Consider the following 5,819-nt stretch of genomic DNA (forward strand, 5'->3'; position numbering starts at 1 on the left):
CTGTTACATCACTACTACATCACTGTTACATCACTGCTACATCACTGCTACATCACTACTACATCACTGTTACATCACTGTTACATCACTACTACATCACTGCTACATCACTGCTACATCACTGTTACATCACTACTACATCACTGCTACATCACTGCTACATCACTGCTACATCACTGTTACATCACTGCTACACCACTGCTACATCACTGTTACATCACTGCTACATCACTGTTACATCACTGCTACATCACTGCTACATCACTGCTACATCACTGTTACATCACTGCTACATCACTGTTACATCACTACTACATCACTGCTACATCACTACTACATCACTGTTACATCACTGTTACATCACTGCTACATCACTGTTACATCACTACTACATCACTGCTACATCACTACTACATCACTGTTACATCACTGCTACATCACTGTTACATCACTGCTACATCACTACTACATCACTGTTACATCACTGCTACATCACTGCTACATCACTACTACATCACTGCTACATCACTGTTACATCACTGCTACATCACTGCTACATCACTGTTACATCACTGCTACATCACTGTTACATCACTGCTACATCACTACTACATCACTACTACATCACTGTTACATCACTACTACATCACTGTTACATCACTACTACATCACTACTACATCACTGCTACATCACTGCTACATCACTACTACATCACTGTTACATCACTGCTACATCACTGCTACATCACTGCTACATCACTGTTACATCACTGCTACATCACTACATCACTGCTACATCACTTCTACACCACTGCTAGATCACTGCTACATCACTGTTACATCACTGCTACATCACTGTTACATCACTACTACATCACTGTTACATCACTACTACATCACTGCTACATCACTGTTACATCACTGTTACATCACTGCTACATCACTGCTACATCACTGTTACATCACTGTTACATCACTGCTACATCACTGCTACATCACTGTTACATCACTGCTACATCACTACATCACTGCTACATCACTGCTACATCACTGTTACATCACTGCTACATCACTACATCACTGCTACATCACTACTACATCACTGCTACATCACTGTTACATCACTGCTACATCACTGCTACATCACTGTTACATCACTGCTACATCACTGTTACATCACTGCTACATCACTACTACATCACTACTACATCACTGTTACATCACTACTACATCACTACTACATCACTGCTACATCACTGCTACATCACTACTACATCACTGCTACATCACTGTTACATCACTGCTACATCACTGCTACATCACTGTTACATCACTGCTACATCACTGTTACATCACTGCTACATCACTACTACATCACTACTACATCACTGCTACATCACTACTACATCACTACTACATCACTGTTACATCACTACTACATCACTACTACATCACTGCTACATCACTGCATTGTTCTCGTCAGTCAGGCCTGGCCATGGAGAGATCTGAACCTGCTGTTTCATGTCCAGCTACAGCCATAGTCTAGTGTACTATGTAGCCATAGTCTAGTGTGCTATGTAGCCATAGTCTAGTGTTCTATGTAGCCATAGTCTAGTGCACTATGTAGCCATAGTCTAGTGTACTATGTAGCCATAGTCTAGTGCACTATGTAGCCATAGTCTAGTGCACTATGTAGCCATAGTCTAGTGTACTATGTAGCCATAGTCTAGTGTGCTATGTAGCCATAGTCTAGTGCACTATGTAGCCATAGTCTAGTGTACTATGTAGCCATAGTCTAGTGTACTATGTAGCCATAGTCTAGTGCACTATGTAGCCATAGTCTAGTGTACTATGTAGCCATAGTCTAGTGTACTATGTAGCCAGTCTAGTGTACTATGTAGCCATAGTCTAGTGAACTATGTAGCCGTAGTCTAGTGTGCTATGTAGCCGTAGTCTAGTGTGCTATGTAGCCATAGTCTAGTGCACTATGTAGCCATAGTCTAGTGTACTATGTAGCCAGTCTAGTGTACTATGTAGCCATAGTCTAGTGTACTATGTAGCCGTAGTCTAGTGTGCTATGTAGCCGTAGTCTAGTGTGCTATGTAGCCATAGTCTAGTGCACTATGTAGCCATAGTCTAGTGTACTATGTAGCCATAGTCTAGTGTGCTATGTAGCCATAGTCTAGTGTGCTATGTAGCCATAGTCTAGTGTACTATGTAGCCATAGTCTAGTGTACTATGTAGCCATAGTCTAGTGTGCTATGTAGCCATAGTCTAGTGTGCTATGTAGCCATAGTCTAGTGCGCTATGTAGCCATAGTCTAGTGTACTATGTAGCCATAGTCTAGTGCACTATGTAGCCATAGTCTAGTGTACTATGTAGCCATAGTCTAGTGTGCTATGTAGCCATAGTCTAGTGTACTATGTAGCCATAGTCTAGTGTGCTATGTAGCCATAGTCTAGTGTACTATGTAACCATAGTCTAGTGTACTATGTAGCCATAGTCTAGTGTGCTATGTAGCCATAGTCTAGTGCACTATGTAGCCATAGTCTAGTGTGCTATGTAGCCATAGTCTAGTGTACTATGTAGCCATAGTCTAGTGTACTATGTAGCCATAGTCTAGTGTGCTATGTAGCCATAGTCTAGTGCACTATGTAGCCATAGTCTAGTGCACTATGTAACCATAGTCTAGTGTACTATGTAACCATAGTCTAGTGTACTATGTAGCCATAGTCTAGTGTACTATGTAGCCAATCTGAAGTCCCACATTAGTCTGAACAGCGACCAGGAACAGCAGCCTCCTCCCAGATTAGTGTACAGTAAATAATCCAAAAATAGTTTGGATCAATGTCATGATCACAACTGCCAATGATGAGTGAAAATGAGCAAAGCCTGATTCTGTAATTAAAGAGTTGAATAAGTAGAAGAAGTACAATATGAGAAACAAGCCCTAAAGAGAAAATAGAGTACACATCATTGTACACATCATTGTACGTTGCTATTTTCAGAAATATGTAAATTTCTATCTGAGTAATCCTGATTTGTCAAAGGGTCAGATTCACTTCTTAGCCTATATAAATGATAATGAATGACAGTACAGATTATACATATGCAAATAAAGAGACATTGTACAAAAAGATGGACTGACCAGTAGTGTAGTGAGCTCTCTCCTTCATGGTCAACTCATTTATTATCACTGTCACAATTCATTCTTATGCATTTCATTGTAGCCTACATGTGTGGGAATTTGAAAGACTTCTGGTCATCACCAACACCTGAGCATATACATCTAGGCCTACAGGGATTTTCACGTATACACCTACTCATCTATCAGGTTGCATATCACAGTACCTGCACACCTTGTATTCCCTTGTAGTAACAACACAACCAATAACCTGCGTACTCACTACTCTACACATATTCACTAGGATGCAGGGTTGTCATGTGTAACGGAGAGTAAACCTGTGGTAAAGCCTGCATGAGAGATATGGACACTGAGGGACATGGACATGGGAAGGTTATATGTTCAGGGGCTCAGCTGTCATATCAAGTTGGGAGTAACATGCAGTTTGGAACAGCAATGCCACTGTGACAAATAACAGCCCCTGCACCGGTTATGTGTCAACACCACTGATAGAAACAATAAACAATAAACAAACCAAACACACCTGAACTGAATCGATAAACGTAGGCTGTATGTTAAGTCGATCGATTGGAACTAGATTGTTTATTCATGTAGTTATCAATATTCTACGTGCACCTGGCGTGTGTGTGGCGTGTAGACAGACTGCGTGGAACTGACGCACGCGGATCCTGTACCTACACCTGTCAATACAAACATTCTACAACCTGTGGCTGAAACTACCAGACTGCCAAGGCGCCTTGATAAGAATAAGGAATGACTCATTCTCAACACTCAAATAATCAGAAGACCATAAAGACCTTCAGTAGAACTTATAGGCCGTTTTGAAGACACACACGGCCTGTGCAAAAGTGCCACAAGTATGAACCCAAAACAGATGCCTTGACAAGTCAATATGGTATTGCTTACAAATATCGCTAGCGTAAATGTACTGTACAGTATACAGAACTTATATAACCCTAACCCAGTACTGGACAGTATACAGAACTTATATAACCCTAACCCAGTACTGGACAGTATACAGAACTTATATAACCCTAACCCAGTACTGGACAGTATACAGAACTTATATAATCCTAACCCAGTACTGGACAGTATACAGAACTTATATAACCCTAACCCAGTACTGGACAGTATACAGAACTTACCCATAATGGTGATCACAGCCAGAGGTCTGAGGGCGTTGTCTGGGCCTTGTACTCTGCAATGACAATGAAGTTGAATCTAATCTAATCTAATGAAGTTGAATCTAATCTAATCTAATTCAGATTTTTATTACAACAATATAAAAATCGACAATATATTATAATTATTTAAATATATTTACATACTGCTTTAGATCAAATGTGTCTTTAAAACACGCACATCCTTTCCACTTCATTATTTTACACCAACATCCAATATCAAACACAGCAAATGGATAAATACACCTATGTTGTAATAACAATAGCCTACACACACTTACACACAATATCACTGACTTCAACCCTATAGTCTACACACATACACACACTTACACACAATATCACTGACTTCAACCCTATAGTCTACACACATACACACACTTACACACAATATCACTGAGGTCAACCCTATAGCCTACACACATACACACACTTACACACAATATCACTGACTTCAACCCTATAGTCTACACACATACACACACTTACACACAATATCACTGACTTCAACCCTATAGTCTACAGTGTAGACTATAGGGTTGAAGTCAGTGATATTGTGTGTAAGTGTGTGTATGTGTGTAGACTATAGGGTTGAAGTCAGTGATATTGTGTGTAAGTGTGTGTATGTGTGTAGGCTATAGGGTTGACCTCAGTGATATTGTGTGTAAGTGTGTGTATGTGTGTAGGTTATAGGGTTGAAGTCAGTGATATTGTGTGTAAGTGTGTGTATGTGTGTAGACTCTACACACATACACACACTTACACACAATATCACTGACTTCAACCCTATAACCTACACACATACACACACTTACACAATATCACTGACTTCAACCCTATAACCTACACACATACACACACTTACACACAATATCACTGACTTCAACCCTATAGTCTACACACATACACACACTTACACACAATATCACTGACTTCAACCCTATAGCCTACACACATACCAACACTTACACACAATATCACTGACTTCAACCCTTATAACCTACACACATACACACACTTACACACAATATCACTGACTTCAACCCTATAGTCTACACACATACACACACTTACACACAATATCACTGACTTCAACCCTATAGTCTACACACATACACACAATATCACTTACTTTGGTGGATAGTTTATTGCTCCTCGACACGGAATGTAAAATGGACGAAGAGGAAATACGCAGGAGAAATATCACAAACGAAACTAACTTCACAGTTTGAATAATACTGGTGCTAGACAGCTATAATAAAATGCCTGTAAACAGCGCTGCCCCCTGCTGGCCACAAGCAGGTAGTGCAGCTGCAGGCTTCTTGTAAATCACGTGACTTCAGAGAGAGAGGGCTCAGCCTGCGCTGCCTTGCACAGCCAATCAGAAGGCTGTCTCTTGAGTTTAGTTGCTGGAACTGTTTTACATTGTCAGGTGTCGATTTATCTTTGATTACTCCCCCCCCCCCCCCCAGGTCTGGTAGTGAAGCATAGCC

At 40.5% G+C, this 5,819-nt stretch overlaps 1 protein-coding gene across 3 annotated transcripts in view; it reads right to left on the reverse strand.

The window, feature by feature from the left end:
* The window catches only part of LOC308161408 (NLR family CARD domain-containing protein 3-like), a 45,656-nt gene extending 40,110 nt beyond the window's left edge, over nt 1–5,546 (reverse strand). For all 3 annotated transcript variants that reach the window (XM_080535423.1, XM_080535422.1, XM_080535424.1), the window contains exons 1-2: nt 5,459–5,546; nt 4,291–4,343 (exon numbers count right to left, since the gene is read on the reverse strand). The gene's annotated coding sequence lies outside the window, so the exon portion shown is untranslated. The remainder of the gene's footprint in view (nt 1–4,290; nt 4,344–5,458) is intronic.
* Between the last annotated feature and the right edge of the window lie 273 nt (nt 5,547–5,819).

Source organism: Nansenia antarctica (assembly GCF_963989245.1).
Source record: "Nansenia antarctica genome assembly, chromosome: 7".
NCBI lineage: Eukaryota > Metazoa > Chordata > Actinopteri > Argentiniformes > Microstomatidae > Nansenia > Nansenia antarctica.